The following is a 22,095-nucleotide window of genomic DNA, read 5'->3' on the forward strand; positions in this document are numbered from 1 at the left end:
ACCATGCTTGCCCAAGGCAAATCTAACTTTGAGGCCTTTTATTATTCCCTCGTTAGACCATTTTGCAATGCTTCTACGAGGAATTTTTAACATTGCTATTTGTTCATCTGAAAGAAATGTTTTCACTCCTTTCAGCAATTCCTCATGCTGTACTTGAAGGTCATGAAGTTGAATTTCAGTGCTATGCCCTTTTTTTAAAACATTAATTTCATTTTTTTTGGTTGCTGTAAGTTCTTTCAGTAATATTTTGTTCTGGCATTGCAGAAGCAATTTAGTCCATTTGTAATAAAAACATATTTTTTATGAAAAACCATAAAAATAAAAAACACATACATTACAAAAATTGGATGTAACTGAAAAGTGCTTTGGTAAACCAATGCCTTTTAGATGCTGTGGGGTCAACAGTTGTGGGGGATTAGGCACAGTGAAAAGAGTTGGCACAGCATTGGGCTTGAGTTTTTTACGCCCATCTTGCCTAGAGCATTCAAATTGATTTTCTTCAAAATGTACCTGCATATTTAACAAAAGCATGCATGAAATTTAACATTAAAATCAAAAGCACTAGTATTAAATTACAGTTACATATATTATAATTTAAGAATGTAATTTTCTGATAAATTTAAATTTTTTTATGAAAATAGAACAAAATTTTTAAAAAGTAATCATGTTTGTAAAACTACTTAAAACATATTTCCTGCTCACACACTAAAAATAAATTTAAAGTACCTATAGTTAAAAATACAACATTAAGATTTACTACTACAATAATATTTAAATTAATATTTAACTTCTTAAAAATGTCTAAAAATACAGAATATATTTATCTTACTATAAAGAAAAAACAAAATCATTTATTATTTGGATCATACCATCCAGTTTTTAACATTGGCGCCAACTATCCGATTTGGCGACAATACATCAGAATCAAAACATAGAATGCTACTTTAAATCACCAATCGTACAGTAAAATTAAAGAAAAGAAAAAGGCACATCACATTTCTAACTGAGCACAAAGTTTACATGAAATGTATGATACAAATTTTACAAACGGTATAAACTTTTCACAACAAAATAAACAACATGAAACAACGATATTTTACTGCACAAACACATACACATTCCGCAGTTGATTTTGTACTTATAAAATCAGTTGATCGTCAATAAGTGACAGTTAAATGAAAATAAATATTTTAAAGTACCAAGAAGAGTAATTTTTCTAACATTCTATGGAAAAATACGAAGCTGAACTTACCTCACAAAGATACGCTCCTGGGCCCGGGATCCATTGATCTCGACGAGAATTAACTATCCATTTTCTTCGTCTTTCTTCATTTCTAGGGAAACGAAACATCCTAAAGTCATTTTTAGACTGATTCGCACAATTTGGTGCAGCACAACCACCCATTTTTCTGAAAATTAGGTCGAAATCGATCCACAAATATGTCAAGAAATCAGTGCTAATCCAATAGCGAATACCAACAAGTTAGCTTCAAAATGGATGATGATTCAGCTCCCCTTTATAGTGGCCTTACCCTACCCCACATTTCGAATTTTTGACGTCATGGACAAATCGACTAGTTTCGCCTGGATGGTAATTCTTGAGCATGCGCTGAAGGGTGAGAAGTAACATAAACAGAACTTTGGCTTGCGCTTCTAAACAGTATTAAGTATATTGTCTGAAAGTGTATTCGTTTATGTTATTGCATAATTTTACTGTTTCTGTAATAAGAAAACTTCGGAACAGCTTTAGTATTGGTCCTTTTGGTGATTTTTTGATTTGGCAACAAACTTCGGTCGCCAAGGTAGACCCATCTTTGAAGATCGGAAAAAAATGGCGGATTGTCAACAAAACCCGAACTAGACTAAATAACAATCCTGAAAAATAAGCTCTTAATCAGAATAAACAGTCTTTCTCTAATTTTCAACATTTCTAGTACTGCTATGATAAATTCTTGAAACACTAACGTAAATGAATTTATGGCAGTGATTATGTTATGAGTAATGAACATGAAATTTACAAAAGGCTAATATTTTAAATTACAAAATATAATATTAATGTATTAAACATTAATATTTCAAGTAGTTAGCTAATATTTATATTATATTAGTACTTAGCTAATATTTCAAATTAAAAAAAGGTTAATTTTTATGTTATGAATAATGAAATTTACAAAAGGTTAATAAATGCATTTCAAACTAGTATATGTTACTTTAGTTTCTTAGATTCTGTTATTAAAAGAGAATAAAAAAAATATTTCAAAGTGAAGGAAATCAAATTAAATTGTAATGGGCAAGTTTTGTACCAGTGTTAGAAATACTTTTTATGATTAAATTTTGTAAATAGTAAAAATATTAAGAAGTGTGTATTTTTTAATCCCTTAATTTATTACAAGTAATTTATGATTATAATTTAAAAGCTAAAATTAAATTATCATAATGAGTAAATTTTGTACCAATGGTAATAATACAATCATCTTAAATGATGATTTCTGTGAAAAATTCGAACAGTCATTGGAATCCACTAGTGGTGGAGTGATAAGCCACTGAACAGTGGTAGTTCAGGCTGGCTATATGGGAGTTTCTGTGGTTTTCCGTACATGTAATGTGAATCTGAGCCAGTTTCTCTTAAAAAGTACTTTATGAAGGCATCCTTCTTCTGCTAGCCAGCATATATATTTATTTTCTATTCATAATTCTCTCTTATTTTCTTATTTCTTAATTCTAAATCTTACTTCTGAAGTGAAGAAGTGTTGCATCTATAGGTCGAAAAATATGGTCAGTATGTTTGTAAAATCCTGTTCAGTTTTGGACAGCATTTAAATAAAATAAATAATTTGTATATGATGCAAACAAAAATGCATTACACTATTTCATATAGTGAATAATTAATCAGGGAACAAAGTATATTGTAACGTTCCTTTATTTTGTAACCAGAGTTATTTTATGCTTGGGATCTTTACTGTCAATTTCCTCACCAGAATCCAAATGAAGTTTTTAGTTTGTAAAACAAATCGTGTTTTACCTTTTGAGGCCACATTACTAGGTTGCTAGATAAGGTAAGATTTGTAGTCTTCAGTCTTGCATTATAATTGCTGATCGTTGAATTCCATGCCGGTTAAGTTTTTAACCAACTTTGCATTAAATTAATTTGTGTAGCCTTTGGCTACAAATTTATTTGAATTTAAATTTTACATTTGAACTTAATTGTTATCAATAAGTTATCTTGCCACAAGTAGTTGACTGAGTCGTGAGCACAAAGTGTGCCTTCTGTTCTGTACATCTAAACTTTATAACAGAATAAAAGAATATCTTAATAAGAATATATCTAAACTTTATAATAATAACATTTAAAGACATTGAAATCGGTATCTAAGTGCTTGCCATGTAGTCAAATTTTTATATAATTGTACTTTTATTATAGAGTTTTTATTACAAAAAATTCAGATTTCTGTTAGGTAAAATGTTTAACTAATGTAGAAAATTTGCATACAATTTAAAATAAAAAGTCGACTGTTATGTCAACATACTATTAATGAAAGTAAGGTACTATTCGGTTTCGAGGGCCGTAAAAAAATTGTAGCGAAAAAGTATGCGTGAAAGCGCCAAATCTAGCAAACACGCCCATTTAACAGCGTGCCAAATCTCGCGTACGCGCTGATTTCAGATTGCGCAAGTTTATATAGTTCTATATTTCTTAAGACGCCATTGAAATACTAGTTTAATTTTTAATTCCTTTTTTGATATCCTATGGATTTAACAATTTGGGACTTGCCTATGATGAAAAGTCTGCGATAGAATTTTGGGTAAAGTGCAGAATCACCCACTGCTTGACGTGTTTTTAAGAATTGCACATACTCGGTATCCATGTACACATCAACTTATTTTTACTTAAAAAAAAATCCCAGAATTGCACAAAAGTGGCACTGCGCACACCCTTGACTTTATCTATGTACACATCGACCTATTGTCACTTAAAAAGTAAAAGAAAATTGACAAAATTCCAATTGTTTTTACCCTTGTAAAAAGCGGCAAAGAAATAAGCGGGCGATTCTGCACTTTACCGAAAATGTTTTCAAAGAAAAGGCATCATTCATTATAGAAAATTATATTTGAATAACCAACGAGATGACATTATGCTTTAGCGATAACTCGGCAGCGAAATATTATATGAAATTAAACGTTCATCTAAATTAAAACATCAATATTTAGATAGTTGTTTACTATTATACTTCCTTTCTTGCGTTAGGGTTGCCGCAATTACTTTTGGCAGCACTGGCATCAACAATAGTTTGGCGATTTTTTACGGCCCTCGAAACCGAATAGTACCGAAAATAATAATACTCAGTGAAGGTTATTCATATACAGCTATTAAGTTGTCAGATTTACAAAATTTGAGAACTCTAAATTATAAGCAATATATTCCATAACCTAAGCAACATTATATTTTTGATAGTCAGACAAATTATAAAAATGTTATAAAGCAATAATGAAACCTAATTTTGGTCCTGATTTGAACCTATGAATTCATGCAATTACACATCCCTATAGTTCTAACATGAGGAAAATAAGTATTTTTAGACCATGGTAATTTTGATCTCCTTAGCAAAGGAAACACCAAGAGTTTACCTCATGCTACTGAAAATGTTTTTTTTTTTTCTTTTTTTCTTGGCAGGGGGGGTGGAGTTTATAATATGCAGAGTTGACATATGAAAAAATGTACAGACTTATGTGATGTAATATTAAAAGCACCAGTTTTAACTATCAAATTTTGGCTTTTTAAAAAATATTTTAAATGTTGTCCTTTCCTAACACAAAAGTAACTTTAAGAAAAACATGCAATTTATCCCTCCTGCCATGAAAGCTCTGATATCTACCAAATTCGTTAAAGTTACATGGACAGAAATGGTGGCATGTTTTTATAGCTCAGTATTTAGGGTTACCAAGGTTATCATAATTTTTCATGTATCGCTCCAAAATGTCGCCAAACAAATTTCTCGCCTAAAAGGACTAATACTAAAGCTGTGCCAAAACTTCATTCGGATAAAATTTATTTTAACGCTGAATACTCTAGGTACTATCGTAATCTTCGCATAACCTTTCACATTGGATTTTGCCATATCATTTTAAAATATATTGTATAATAAAGATTAAATCAAAGCAAATTACTTTGTTAGAGATGTGAATGTTCTAACTGAATTTTCTTTTTATCACTTATTATTTATTTCCTCTTTGGAAACATATTCATATCTGGCAAATAATTATCTCCGCTGAAAATTTTTTGATCGTTTAAAAACTATATTTGTCAATAATGTTATAAAAACTCACTAATCTAGTGCTTCATAGATCAATATGACAACGAATTCCAAATGTTTTTAAAACCATTCTTTAATCTTTATTTTGTAGTAGATGCAACTAATGTCACGGAGAAAAATTATTTCAATAAAAAAGTTCTCCATGTTAATTCAATAGCAAAATTATTTCTATTTCAGTGAGAAATCCACTTTTAATGCTTAAATAACAGACAAATGTAAGCTAAGCATTTTAGAAGTTTTAAATATAAGCTAAAGGTTTATTGTACAGTTTTATATAAGAAACGTAATAATTTATTTTCATTCCTTTTAAATTGGCATATTAGTTTCCAATCAACTAAAATTTTTGGGAATTTAGAGACTTAACACACAGTATTCCGTCACTTAAAATATCAATTAATTGTTCTTTTTCATTTAGAGATACATTGGAATTGAAAATACCAAAGGCAAAATGGGTTACAGATCCAACCTAATTCCTTATTTGGAAATTTTTCAAAAAAATTTCTGTCAATTTTATCATATGTTGTTTTAAACAAGAAATCTGTATTATTTTCTTTAGTAAATTGTGAAAAAGCATGTTTCTGTTTCTTTTTTTTTTTTTTTTTTTGTTCAATTCTCCTTGCCAAAGTATTGGCTTAGTTTTAAAAGCTTACATTAATACAAACTGCGACACAGTGTGTCTAGGTAAGATTATTTGTTTCAAAATGTCTGTTAATAATTTCAAATATTTTCTCTCCAGTTGCTTTTCCTTCCCAAATATTACAACATAAAAAATATTCTACTGCGTCGTTTTCAAAAACACATCTCACATAAACGATGAAATGAAACATTTTAGTAATGTCGGTAGTTTCATCAAGTTTTATAGTAAAGACTGGATTTTGTATTCTCTAGTGTCTGATATGACAAAAATTTGGTAAGAAACAGTATCTTTTTTTTGTGCTATTGCTTTTAAATCGTTACTATATTTTTCTGCGTGCATAAATGATGTCATTTTAATTGCTGAAGGAAGAATGAGCGATGCTCCAATTGTATGAGGTTTTTAAATTTTTTGCAATTAAATATGAAACTTTTAAGATGCCTGTAAATCCTTTTCAAGAACTGCTGTATATTTTTTCAAAAATACATTTTAATTTTTCATGCTCTCAGTTCATTCCTTAAAAAAATTCTTCAGATTTATTTACTTAATCTTTATGTTTAGTTTCTGAGGTACTTTTCAGTTTCACTGACGCAAATCTCGCCAAGCAGACTTTGTTGACGACATACAGTATACACATAAAAAATGTTAACAAACGTTAGTTCTAAGAATTTTTTATTTTGAAGGCACAAATATTTTAATATCTTTTAAAATTTTGTAAAAAGCCAATAAATAAAGATAATAAATTTGTAAAAAAACATTAAGAATTTACTATGTTTTCATGGTTCAACATCCTGATTCGCCGGTTCATATCACATAACACCACGTGATCTCATCTCACGTAAAATACGCTACAAAAATCTAATTCTCTCAGTAATTATCTACATTAATTTCAAGTTAAATCTTAATTTGGAATACAAGTTTAAATACAAGAAATATTTCAATTCGTACAAATAGCTTACTCAGAAATTATGTAAAACCGCAGTGCTTTACTTCACTACTGCATTCTCATTAGAATTGATGAATTTAACCCTTCATTTTGCCTTCGGGTGAGTGGTGTGATTGCAGTCTAAATTTTAATTATCCTGTAAAAATTCTATGTAGTTGTATGCCAGTATTGAAAGAAACAATCTGATAAGAAATGGCTGCGACTTATTTCAAAAATGAGGCGGAAAACAATGGCAGTGAAGATATTCCGTTTGGCATCAGTAGCACCGTTGTTGGCGACTTTATTATTTGCGGCGGCAAAATAGGAAAAGTACCGTTTCTAAATGTATTTTGAATTTCGCAGGTTTCATGCTTTCCATTTGCCAAGTTTTCACTGCATTTAACACACAATGGATATTCTTTTTCCATTGATAATGCAACATGTAAAACAGTATAAAATAAACTCTTGATATTTACTCATTTTTTTTTTTTTTTTTAGAAGTAGAAAGAGAGCCAATGGTTAAATTTTTGTTTGCATTTTCATTAATAGTTTTTCTCTAAGTTTATTTGATGTTGGTGCATCCATCCCATTTCTCTTACAAGAGATTTTGGGCCATTTAACCATCATGAACAAAATTGCAACGAAAACAAAATTGTTTTTATTATCCTTTGAGACACTACTGAATTTTCCAATGCTTAGGAAATGTTATGTGCTTACTTGACAACAAATTTGATTAGAAATAAGAAACATAGTTTATAAATGATGTGTATTACAATTAGAAATTGCATGCAAGATATTACCAAGATAGCCGAAAAAACTAAATCTTAGCTGCGCGTATGCAGTTGCTTTGAAATTTGATTCGAGTTGTTTGGAAATCATCAAACATAATGCATAAATCAAGTGAAAGCAATAAAATAAGAATTAAAATATGGAAATGTTTAATTTAAAATTCCTGGCAAATGTTAAAAAACATCCAAAATTCTCTTCAAATTCTGTATATCTTTTATTGTCAAATAAATTTCTTTGAATTTGGTGACCCCCCACAAATTTGTTCATGACTCCCAGGTTAAAATTTTGTAAAAAAACAAGTTATCAATTGCATTTTGGAAAAAAAAAATCAGGCTTGTCTTCAACAGAACAGCATACAATAGAGTATTTTCAAATTTACGAGAAAGTACGACTTATGTGAAAATTTATAAACATTGACTGTCTAATATGAAAAGTGAATTACGGTTTAATATGTTATGTTCATAGCTTGTGTATTTTGATTATCTAACTAAATACAGAATGATCCATTCCTTCAAACTTCTGCTGGAATAACTGCTAGAAATTCTATGCCATTTCAGATGAACAGAAAGCAAGTGTTTTATTCTTATTAAACAATTACAGTACTCTCTCTAATTACAGTATTAATACTTACAGAGAATAAGTTAGGTTATTTAACTAAAGTGCAATCAATTTTATTCCTATTTACATGAATGACGTATACCACAATGCTGTGTTGGCTGGTGACCTAGCGATGATGAGTCAAAATGCATCTTTGCATTCAGGCATAACTCCTTATAAGAATATAACCATGCACTGGAGTCCTAGCTTCAGCAGGTACATTTTGTTATGCTATTCAATCTCTGTGGGTCTTAAATTCTAAAAACTTTTCACTCCTTAATTCCAAAAATTTTGTTACTTGATATTTCTGTAAATTCCAAAATTTGCACACCTGCCATAACTGCACAGGCTGTGGCCTCAGTTATCCAATGTTCCAACAAAATCAAATATTGTAACGTTATTTTAGACCAGACTTTCTTAAACTGTAGATCGCAACCCCCATCTACAGCAGGGGTCGCAAAAAATTTTAGTAGTTTTGGTATTTCTTAAACTTAATATAATAATTTTACAATTACCCAATACTTTTACACAATGTATCTGAAGATAGATAAAGATAAGACAATACAGACAAAGAGAAAAACAAAAATGTTTCAACGCATTCTGTTTATAATATAAATGTTCATTTTACTTGCTTTGCACGTGACGCTGTCATTTCGTCTGTTACTTAATTAAAATTTTCACATTGTTCTATGTCTTAAAATGAGAAATTCAAGATAATGACCTAAAACTGCAATACTATCTTACAATACAAGTGGAAAAATTGACATTTCACTCGCGCTTGTCAGATTTTTGCAATGCTTATGGGGTCTTGCAAAATTTTCATAAATATTTTGGGGTCGTGGAAAAAATCTATGATAAAAAAGGGGTCACGACTGAAAAAAAGTTTAAGAAGGCCTGTTTTAGACCAATCAGTTTCCTCACGCCAACCCATTTTTTTGCCTGCTTTGTTTCTCAGCCGAATAATGTTTCTGTGGGAATTTTTCTATATTTTTACCGTTTCAGCTGAATGGAAAAACACGCTAAAATGTTTCAAATGACTATTAGGGAAAGAGAATCAAATATCCCACATTATTATTATCTCTATTTATCTCCTGTTTGTTTCTGAGTTATGTTTTTTGGTAGAATTTTTCCATATTACATATTTCAGATCAACAAAAGATCAACTTTTAAAATATTGAGGAAAAGCATGTACTAAAATGTTTCAAAATGAAAATTTGGGATAAATAAATATATAAATTAGTTTTTTCTAGGAGTGTAGTTCTTATATATAGTATATAAAGAAATTTAGAAACAACTTTTCACAAAGACTAAAAAATTGAAGTTCAAATGATCTTCATAAAATCCTATAAATGTGGAACAAGAATAATTTAAAATGTAAAAATTAACACGTTGACTGCCGCGTGCATTTTACGTGATTTGCGCACGACGCCAACTTGAAATTTTTATTATGCGATATATATTATGTTGAAATATTATCTACAGAACATAATGTTATATAATTGTGCTTCATGCTGGGGGTCACCAGCGACCTCCAAACATCTCTAGACCATTTTTGTGATTTATAATTTAAATTTTTACGATTTATTATTCTTCAAACCATTATAGTAACAATGATACTATTTAAAAATTTATCAGTATCAATATTTATTTTAATTATGTATTTTACTATTGGTCACATTGCCAGTGGCACCCACGGCGCTGTAGCCAAGTCGAGTGCCGGTCACCGGTTATCCCCACGGCAGTCAACATGTTAAAATAAACCATCACAAGGAAAACCAAAAAGTAGTATAAAAGAACAAACAAGAAAGGTGAGGAATCCAACCAACTTTAACATAATATCGTCAAGAGGAGGTATGTCGAATTTAATTACATTTCCCCTTCTAAAACAAAATCCTTCCTTTTCTGTATCCAGAATCAGCTGATGAACCATTTCAATATATTTTTTATCTTAATAGTTCACCAAAAAATTCTAGTCCTCCTCAAAGCGAAGGAAAATCATTGAAAATATCTTTCGATTTAAAAATATTTTTCTAGTCTAAAAAGAATCGAAAAAGAAAACATGCTCTTAAAAATGTAGAAAAAATTAAAATCCTGCAGTGGAAAATCTTTGAAAGTTCAAAATAATTTTAACACAAAACTTCACTAGAACCTCTTATCAAACAGCAGTAGCAAAGGAAAATGGGAGGGGGGAGTAAAATCATTAAAAGTATCTTCCAATTTAAAAAGATTTTACTAGTCTAAACAGGATTTTATCAAGTTAATTTGAATTTGAATTTTTATTCTTTCTGAAAAATTGGTTCTAAATTTCTTTCTTTATATATTAACTGATCAATTTTTAGCAGCATAATGCACAAAAAGTTTTGGAAGGATTATAAATTTTCTTTTTAAAAAATTATTTGTATATACATAGTCCAAACACATCTGTATATAGTGGAATACGTTTAACGTGAAAACGCTTAAGGCGAAATATCGGTTAACATGAAATAATGCAACGGTCCCAACAAACTACTATGTATTTTCATGCAATTTGTTTCTCTGAACATGAAACAAAAATTGCTTAACATGAAAAGATATCCTTTCTGGAAATGAACAAAATACAGAAAACACTGGCATCGCTGGCGAGATTTAAGTGGCGTGAAATGAAAGAGAGGTGGTTTCACATGTTTCGTAGAAAAGAGGCTAATTTGGCTTTGAAATACCCTCGGAATAGCCTGTGACACGAGCCAGTTTTGTTTATCTACGGTACTTTCGCCTTCCACGTCTACAAATGCCACACAAACATCTCATCTCTCATCAGTTAGCTTTGGAATTCAGTGATGAATATATGGCAGTGTGAGTAAAAATTAGTGAGTTTGGCTCATATGTTGCACTGCATAGAATTCAGCGACTCCAAGGATGAATGAAAATTATTTTCATTACACACAATTCTCAAAAGTATCAGATTCTTCGGCGCCGAAAGAAATGGAGAAGTAGGATATTGAAACTGAGCTGACACTTAATAGAAATGTTTGAGAAAGTTTATTAATGAACTGTCTATTGTACTATCAGAAGAATTTGTTGCAATAGTTTATGATAATGTGTGTACAGCCTCAATTATGGCAGACAAAGTTATTTTGGAGTTTGTTCAAAGCTAAAAAAGGTTGATCTTTACAATATGGTAACTGGTAGTTTGACGACATTTTGGAGGCGATAAAGGTTACTACCGGGACTTTGGTAATAATGTGAGCAGTACTCAGTTCCGATTACGCATTATTTTGTGTGAGGGAAATGAGAGATCATGGGATATGTCATGTGATATTAATGGACGAATTACGGTTCTTGAATCGGAAAAGGGGGGAAATCGGGAAAAAATCTGGAAATTTTGTATTTGGTTTATTCTGTGTTGTGTGAAACAGTGTTCGTGAATTTTTGGATCCCATGGCCGTAACTAAAGAAAAGTTTATCGGACACGTAATCAAGATTCTGAAGAAGATTAGGTAAGTTAGTATTTTTAATTATTTGAGGATATTATTTTTATGCATTGTTCTAAATGTAAGGTGGAAAGGAATTTTGTATTATTGGGAAAATTGTTATTAGCAATGATTTAGTTTAAAGTAATTAGGATTGTAAGGTAATTTTTATTAATTTAATGTATGTGCTCATTTATATTTTAAGTAGTGTTTTTGAATTTAATTATATTTTAATGAAATGATAGTTATTTTGTGAATTTTATGTTTGTAGGAATTTGGTATACGTTTAAGTTGAAATAAACGTGCATGGAAATAATTTAAATATTTGATATTAAGTATTTGTAACGCTTGCGGTATGAATTCGTTGGTGACGTGTATAATGTAATAGATGATTTAGAGGTTAAAGTTTTTGGATATTTTATTTATTTTATATGTGGAAATGTTCATATTTGTAAAGGGTAAATACTTTTTCGCGATCAGGTAATTTCATATACGTTCTTTTTACCGGGTTTAAAGATTGAGAAAATTGTCATGTATTTTTGTGAAATTTTTCTAATTTATGAGAAAGAAGCAGTGTACATGGATATAGTGAAGAGTGTGCGCAATGCCATTTTTGTGCAATTGTGGGATGTTTTTTTAAGTAAAAATAAGTCGCCGTGTACATGGTTTATGTGTATGTGTTATTTTGAAAAACGCGTAAGGAGTATGGTATTGTGCACTTTTTCCCAATTTTGCAGTGAATATTTGTCATGATTAAGCAGTTTTGTTTGATAAAATTTCTAGCATAAGTGTAATTCGGCTACTAGATTGTTGGAAGAAGTGTTTAGTAGCTAAAAAGAAACATGTCTTTACTTCGTGAAGATAAAATGGCGGCGGGGGGAAAAAATAGAGGGTTGCTGTAGGAGAGTTGGTCGCCAAAAAAACGCCAAGTTACCATAATGTAAAGATCAACCCTAAAAAATTATCATTGATGCAGATTCTGATGACGAAAATAAAGTGAATAATGCAGTTCCTGTTCCCACCTCATCCGAAATGAGGAACATCATAAAAAGTATGGACAGTTATTCAGACACACATTCCAATGGTGAAATGAATAACAAAATGTTTGACATTGAACAATTTGATGCTAAAAAAGACAATGCAAAGAAAAATATCAGATTATTTTCCCAAAACTCAATAAATGTTTTGTTTTTCAAAAACTTGAAAATTTTGTATTAAATTCCATCAAGTTCTTGTGGATGTTTTAGTTTCATTGGTTTTTATTAAATACATGCATATATACATATCTATGTAAATAAAATGTACTCTAATAAGCTTAATTTTGTTGAATATATGCTTTTTTTTTCTTTTTTTTTTTTCTTTTCAATATTCTTTATCACGAAAGAATATTTCAGTCCCCTCAGTTTTATGTTAAATGATTTTTCACTGTATATCTGTTGCACATAAATCCCTTTCTTACATAAAATATAAATGTATGTATAGAATAACTAAATAAATTGTAAAGGAAGTTTAATTAGCAACTATGAAATCTTAAAAAAGTACATAGTATGAAATTTATAATGGCAAACATTAAAAATAGATGAAAGTAAATAAAATTTAAATTATAGAATGCACTTTATAAAATTAATAATAAGTGGTTAAAAATATATTTTTTAATTACTTCAAACATGGAAGTTATTTGGCAGAGATTGTTGGATATAAAATTACTACTTCAAATTTTCAGATTACTATTATTCATATTTAAAGTTTCAACTTGCAGTCTTAATCCACATAATAACCATTGTAAAAATCACCCGTTATCATATTCCAAAGATCAGCAGCATACATTCTTTTCAAAATTGTGCATAATATTAAATATTGGCTTTTGATAGTCAAGTTGATACAAATAAGATGAATTGATTCTATGATTTTAGACTAGTAGTTTATTCTTCCATTCACATATTACAATATTTCATTTTTTATATGCCCGGCTATCCAAAACTTCAAGAGCTTTCCGGATATTTTTTTTTGTTGAGTTTTTACTATACATACATTTCAGCATTTACATCGTCACAAATGCACAGACACATACTTGAAGTGAATTTACTTTTACAGCTAAACACAGGAACTGGAAAACAAAAAAGTACTTATTCGGAGATTGTATTTCTTTTTCCTTCATGAAAATCAAAGTTCATTACACAAACATGCATTCACACTGCACAAGCATGTATGGAAATTCTTAATACATTTAGTAATCCTGATAATTGATTACGCATTTAGTAAATAAATCAGAAAATATTTTAATGTATAACAAATGAATAAAGTAGTTAAGCTTTTATAAAACAGAGCATAATACAACAGTTACGAAGATATTTAATGTTATAAAGTTAGGTAATTTAGTAAATTTCAGTTGTTCACCAAAGCAATCAATTATAAAGTTCCTTGTATATCTTTATAAATGAACTTTATTGCTGTTTTAAGCAATTAAACAACTGTTCAAGTTATTTTAATAATTTTGAAATATATACACTAAAAGAAACAATAAAATGTATTAATCTATTTGTCAACCTTGATTTTGGCACTAAAGTCTGCAGAATGCTTCGTAGTTTTTAAGCACATAGAGGTACTGCAATTCTTTCTTATTCCTTGATTTGAAGTTTTCTGCAATTTTTTTTTTTTTTTTAAATTGCTGTATTGGCACACATACAATTTGGAACAGCTTTAGTATAGCCCACCTTCAAAGTTTGGTGAATTTGGTTTGGCGCCAAAGCACATGAAATACGTTGTTTTGAAAAATGGTTGCCATCCAGATTTTCGACGAAACTCCGTGTTTAAAAAAATGGTAGCCATCTTGATTTCACCAGAAATCGTGGATAATAGAAATAAGTTTATGACTATTATACACGGTTTTAAGAGAAAGAAATATTAAGAAATGATTAATAAAAATGATTAAGGTTAAAAGGATGTAATTTTAAAAACAATACCGGAAACCTTTAGCTATTTCACCTTTAATAAATAATTTGGTGTGACGTCACAATGTATTCTCCATGCTACGTGTAATTTGTAATTTCTCTTTAAAAAAAAAAATAATGAATTGTTTATTATTGTAAATTAACATCAAATTCTTTAAATTTACATTTCTGAGCTTAGGCGTAACTGAAAATAAGTATAATAAATTGTTTATATTTAAAATTATCATGATACAGTAAGCGAATTCTACCAGTTATTACAATGATAAAGAACGTCGCAGTCTCTCATACTTGTATTTCATACAGGTTCCATATTTTCAAAGATTTTTAAGCTTTAGCATTTATACAAATAAAAAAAAAGTTTTTTTTTAATTAATACTCTGGAACATATCAATTTTATCATATTTACAAATTAACATTTTGCTACGTAACAACATAATCCCTTATATACCAGTAAGTAGACAATTTTCATTATTTTCTAAAAATTTTGAAATTCACATTAATGAAAAACAGGTTCTTAAATTTCTAAATCACATTATATTCTCTGTAGGCAGGCATACTAGAATTCTACACATAAATAAATAAAAAATTTAATTTCTCGCAATGAAAGAAAATAAATACTACAAATTAGGAACACTAAGCAATGCTTCACATACACACACACATACAGTGTCTCACAAAAGTGATGGGACACTTGTGCTTTACAAAAGGAAACTGTAGTAAAATAAATTAAAAAAAAACATGTAAAAATTTTTTGTGGGTGTGTTTCATAATTAAATTTAGTAACAATTACTACATAACATACATTTTCTCAAAATATTAAAATATCAATTTAATAAAAATACAATTGTTTAGAACGGAGCAAAAAATGGCTCACATAAGTGATGGGACACTTACTTTTCCATCAAATATTTATCCAAAAATTTTACTTTATAAAAGGTTTTAATATTTTGTTGGATTTCCTTTTACTTTTAAAACATGATTTAATCTTCTTGGGATGGATTCGACTAATTTTTTTGCGATTTCTGGAGTGATTTTACCCTATTCTTCTTGAAGCACCGATATTAATTAATTGTCTTTCCTGGGTTTTCTCCACACCAAGATTTTACCGTCAGAATCAAATATATTAAATTTACTCTCATCAGCAAATATAACTTCATTCCAGTAATCAGAATTCTTATTTATGTTGGATTTTGCGAAAGCCAGTCTGAGGTTTCTATTCTTTCCACTCACGAAGAATTTTTTCCCGGCTGCTCTACCGTGATATCCAGCAAATCAAATTACTCTTCCAATAGTCTCAGGATTAACAATTACTCCATATAATGCTTGTAAATCAGCAGCAACTTTGGGAGCACTCATTCTTGGATTTTTTTAATATTTCGAACGATAATTCGCTTTAGTCCATTGGATAGCTTTGATAGTCGGCCAGGTCTTCTTTATCCTGAATCATATGATTCTTTTTATATCGTTTAATGATATTAAAACCTGTTGAATGACTCAGGTTAACGGTTTCAGCAGTTTCTCTAATAGAATTTCCACGTTCAATATGCAACTTAGTAACTAATTTTCGAATTTCAGGCAAAGTTTCTTTTCGTTTAGCATTCATGGCTGCACAGAGATAAAAAACACAAAAATTCCAAAACAAACTGGAGAGAAATACTGCAGACGATTGCGATAAATTATTGCCAATTGCTTTGAGTAAAAGTACAAACCCCAAAAAAATATTTTTATTGCTTACTTCAGACGATTTTTGTTGCATAGTACGTAGTAGTATCTAATGGTGTCCCATCACTTATGTGAACCATTTTTTGCTCCGTTCTAAACAATTGTATTTTTATTAAATTAATATTTTGAGAAAATGTATGTGATGTAATAATTGTTACTAAATTTAAGTATGAAACACACCCACAAAAAAATTTTACATGTTTTTTTAATTTATTTTATTACAGTTTCCTTTTGTAAAGCACAAGTGTCCCATCGCTTTTGTGAGACACTCTATTATCAAAGAACTCATATTATCAAGTGCGATTACGATTGCAAACACTACGTATTATAATAATGAGGTAAAAGTTACTTATAGGGTCAAAGTTTACAGTTTTGCTACTGTTGAGTAGATCGTCGGGCTATCGATATATATCGTAAGTCGGAAAGCATTATAAACATATCAAAACCAAAACATTAAAATACAATTTAAATGAAAAATGATGTCTTAAATATAATTCACAATTAAAACAACAATACAAATTTAAAATACACAAACGATATGTTAAACATTGCATATAAAATACATTACATTACAGCTCGTCATCACACATTATCTCATTTTCCTTTGTAAACGACGATCCGTATTCGCCCGAAAAACATCAAAGCTCGGTGTCCATGTACACATCCATCTATTTCCACCTTAAAAATATCAGAGAATTGCACAACCTCGGCATTGCGCACTACATTGGCTTTGCCCATGTACACATCGATCGATTTTCACTTAAAAAAACATCCTAGAATTGCACAAACTAGGCACCGCGCACAACCTCGGCATTGTGCACTACATTGGCTTTGCCCATGTACACATCGATCTATTTTCACTTAAAAAAACATCCTAGAATTGCACAAACTAGGCACCGCGCACTACATTGGCTTTGCCCATGTACACATCGATCGATTTTCACTTAAAAAAAAACATCCTAGAATTGCACAAATTAGGCACCGCGCACAACCTCGGCATTGTGCACTACATTGGCTCTGCCCATGTACACATCGATCTATTTTCACTTAAAAAACATCCTAGAACTGCACAAACTAGGCACAGCGCACAACCTTGGCATTGCGCACTACATTGGCTTTGCCCATGTACACATCGATCTATTTTCACTTAAAAAACATCCCAGAATTGCGCAAACTAGGCACCGCGCACAACCTCGGCATTGCGCACTACATTGGCTCTGCCCATGTACACATCGATCTATTTCCACTTAAAAAAATCCTAGAATTGCACAAACTAGGCATCGCGCACTACATTGTCTTTGCCCATGTACACATCGATCTATTTTCACTTAAAAAACATCCTAGAATTGCGCAAACTAGGCACCGCGCGCAACCTCGGCATTGCGCACTACATTGGCTCTGCCCATGTACACATCGATCTATTTGCACTTAAAAAAATCCTAGAATTGCACAAACTAGGCATCGCGCGCAACCTCGGCATTGCGCACTACATTGGCTCTGCCCATGTACACATCGATCTATTTCCACTTAAAAAAATCCTAGAATTGCGCAAACTAGGCATTGCGCACTACATTAGCTCTGCCCATGTACACATCGATCTATTTTCACTTAAAAAACATCCTAGAATTGCGCAAACTAGGCACCGCGCACAACCTCGTCATTGCGCACTACATTGGCTTTGCCCATGTACACATCGATCTATTTCCACTTAAAAAAAATCCTAGACCACCAGGTGCATTTTGTACATAACATATTAACAGTACATTATGTACAAAAATGCACTCCTTAATGTTTGCCCAATCGAAGACTTCAAATGTGATAGATGATGCAGTACGGAAACTCGTACAAAAAATGTGAAATCAATAGCCATTTGGAAGTGTGCTATGTGATCAATGTTCATAAAATGTATGTAGCATGCGAGGTAATTTTTTAATTTCTAGTTCATTTCCAAAAATTGATTATTGTATGTATACCATTTATGAAAAGGCAGTGTTTTTAAAATCTGATGAATCATTTATTATTACTCTGAGGTTTTCGAAGCTCACTGCTGTCTATCTTTACAGGTTGTCTGGAACTAGTGATCAACAAGGAATGTATGGCACATAACAGAGAACAAATCCTAAATTCCCACCATTTTTTTTATTGATCTATTAATCCCTTGATCTATGATTTCATCAGATCGGTTATCCACTGAATATATCAGGCCTATGATTATAAAAAAACTAACGTACCACAGTCTACCCATGGCTACATCAGCTGAAAACTGATAATAACTGAAATCTACTTTTCTCACATATTCTAGGTGCACATCCAATATCTGTTTATCTTCATGCAATGGCTGTACGAGGTGGTATACTCCAAGTTTAACTGTTTTTTAAACCATGTACTTTAAGTCTAACTGATTTGCTTACACATGTACAGTTAAACCGTGTATTAAAATTTATTTGTATAATAAATATGGCTTTATCTCCCGTCTTCAGTAATGTTATGCTTTTAAGGGCCATCAGTGTTTTAAGATTACAACAGTTATTTATATTAATGTTAACCCCCCAAAATAATAAATCATTGTGGAAATCTACAAATTAGACAAACTGCAATTATCATTTTCTTCTAATATTTAATCTAAAGCAACGGTTCTCAACCTTTTGACTAACGCGTACCATCTAAACAAAAATTGAAAACCTTTAATATCACCACCACTCCTGAACAAAGCTCAAATCACATAAATTTACGAGTGTTAGAAAAAAAACTCAATCAAGATGTTGGGTTTTAATTTTTTAATTTAATAGTTAAAGATACTTTGCTTCTTTGTATACCATGGTTGAAAACCCCTGATCTAAAGAAATGTTCCTATGTTGTTTAGATTCATCCATAATCATTCTGCAAATAAATTGAGGAAATTTTTATATTTTTATCTATTAACAGTCAAATGGTAATTGCGTTAAGTGATAATATCAGTAGAACATATTCGCTGTACTGATGATTTTCATACTCTTTCTCAAATGTACACATAACTACTAATAATTTATTCATAGTAAATCATTAATAGAAGATTTTACTCTTTGATGAAACACATTTTACTTAACTTATCTTTTATGCGCTTTTGTAACATACATGTTAAACGTCAGTTTACATATTTTCTAATTAATATTTCTTTCACTTAAATCATCATTTCCTAGAAACCGGTATTGCTGTTTGTTATTAATTTTTCATTAAAATGCTTTCATAAGTTTTTTTTTCCTTCTCAGAATTTTACTTCATGTGATGAATAAGCATTATTTCCATTAAGTTGGAAAATTTGGATCTAGGAAAATATAAAGTTTGTCCAGTTTTGTCTGACATCATTCTAAATCTCAAAACAAATCTATAGCACATTACTTTAGAGACAATTTTGATTAAAAAATTTGAGCAAAATAACATTAACAAGAGAAATTATCCTAGCTGTATCTAAGCAAATGTTCTGTGATACATATTTATGTAGGTATAATATATTTATGATATATTTTATTATAAAAATTAAGAGTTTTACTAAACATACATCACTTAACCTAACTTCATATTTAAAGACACAAAACATTTGTACACTGATCTCAGGCAGGTCATGGCTGGCTTGGTCTTTCATGTATTTTCTATTCAGAAAAGCAGGTATGAGACAAATATCATTTAGTAGCTTCCATGAGAGCATCTCTCAAGCAAAATACTTGTCAAAATTAATTAATTAGCTTTTAAAGGTACATTAAAAGCATGATGTTATGAAGAAGAGAAAAGTTTCACAAAGCAGAAAAAAAATCTAAATTACAAATTAGCAGGAAATCCAGCCTTAGTCCTACGAAGCTTTATTATAGCACTATTATATTTATTGTTTTAAACTCTAATTCATTTACTCAGAAAAACCATTCTATTAAGAAATTTTATATAACCATCATTAAGAAAAATATATTGTTTTTATATGACTACTTCATAATAGATATACAAGACTTAGTTGAATATCAATTGTGTAGATCTTGTGAAATTTTAATATATAATTAGGTGCTTTATTAGTGTTGGAAACATGATTTTGTAAGTAATTATTTTCTTCTCAGAAGACATGCTGTATTTTTGTCTTAAATCTGGCTGGTATTTTCTAGGGAAGATAATCTTTTAGAAGACTTTTGCTTAAATTTTTGTTTGATTTATCCCTTAGAAAATTTCATGAATATCATGATGTTGACTGAGCAATGCTACTAAGGCATTAGTTTTATATCATTATGCCACAATGGCAAATGGTATGAGAGCGACTAAATGGCTAGTCAATAAGACAGTGATTATTTCTGGTGTTTTTTTACTAAACACGATCTGTAGCTTTCATAAGTATAATAAAATCTGAGATAGAGTTAGTAATTCATCATGAATCTACTTGACTGCTTTATGTAATTTTAAACAATGCCTAAGACCTATGGAAAAGCCACTTTAATAAGGAAGTGTACCAAGTGTCTTTCTAAATTTACAGCTGATATCACTCAAAACAGTTTTATGTATCTTATCATGCACATAAATAATGTCATGATGCATTTTCCCAACATGATGATAATATAAGTCGAGCCTCCAGCAATGCACACTTCACATTATCAGATATACCCCATTAAATAGAGAGTTCCTGATTTCGAAGCAGAGAACCACTGTACACATATATAGCAATCCTGTAACTGTCTAGTAGTGGGTGGTTTTACTATACTTTACCTTGTTGTAATGATGCTATTAATTATATCTTCAAAGATATCCCTAATTAATATATATTCAAATATTAATTTGATCCAAGACACTCTGATATTTATTAGTAACAAAGTGTCATGCACATATTATGCGAATATAATTATTTTGGCTTTGTATATATTGTTAATGTTTACTTCAGGGAAGTTTGGCTATGTTGTAATTGTAAGTCACTTTGTTTTTTATTTGCAATCTACTGGTGGTTGGGAAAAGTATAAAAGAAAATCATCTAATATGAATGTGTTGTCAACTCCATTGATGGCTGCATGAAGTCTTTAGGCGCTATCTATCCTGCATCAATAATTTTTTATACAGAAATATGCAATAGTTTTATAAACTATGTAAAGTACTTACTCTTGAAGTCTCTTAGATAACTGTTAATCAATAATACACTAATAGCCATTAAAATTGCTATAGCATGAAGGAAAGCAAATAAAAAAATATTTGTCGTGCATAAATAGCATGGCATGAAGATAAAATGATTAAATTTGTAAGCAGCTTGGGGGTTTACAAGGGTGCGAAATCAGTCGAAACAACTGCTCCACCTGGCAGCTAAAAACGGCCCTTATCCAGTTAGGGACTGAGTAGAATTTCACTTGAATGACAGAAATCGGCATCTCATTCCATTCTGATTCAAGTCCATGCCACACTTCATCAATCGTATTAGATGGAGAGGGTTGCTAGGCCAGTCCTCAGCAAACCACGAGCAGGTATTTTCAATGGGTGACAGATCTGGAGACCGTACAGGCCAGGGCAGCATTCAAATGCACTGCATACCGAGGAAGGTCAGAACACAATGTGCAACATGTGGTCTTGAATTATCCTGTTGGAAGATTGCATTTGGCAGGCCTCAAAGATAGGGCACAGCCCCTGGATGTAAGATGTCACAAATGTACCGATCTGGCATTCAAATTACCATCGATCCGAACTAAAGATGTGTGTGCCATGTGCTCAGTGGCTGCCTATA

The 22,095-nt window shown here is 30.6% G+C and overlaps 1 long non-coding RNA gene across 2 annotated transcripts; it reads left to right on the top strand.

Moving 5' to 3' along the window:
- The first annotated feature begins 1,616 nt into the window (after positions 1 to 1,616).
- LOC146999326 (uncharacterized) lies at positions 1,617 to 21,198 on the top strand. Of its 2 annotated transcripts, none has more exons than XR_015042591.1 (2): positions 1,617 to 1,667; positions 18,443 to 21,198. It is a non-coding gene; the product is annotated as an uncharacterized LOC146999326 (long non-coding RNA). The 2 variants fall into 2 exon arrangements; XR_015042589.1 differs by lacking the exon at positions 1,617 to 1,667 and adding an exon at positions 5,919 to 8,473.
- Positions 21,199 to 22,095: the final 897 nt, after the last annotated feature.

Source organism: Stegodyphus dumicola, chromosome 1 (assembly GCF_044657685.1).
Source record: "Stegodyphus dumicola isolate Sdum_Otavi_A_Nest chromosome 1, ASM4465768v1".
NCBI lineage: Eukaryota > Metazoa > Arthropoda > Arachnida > Araneae > Eresidae > Stegodyphus > Stegodyphus dumicola.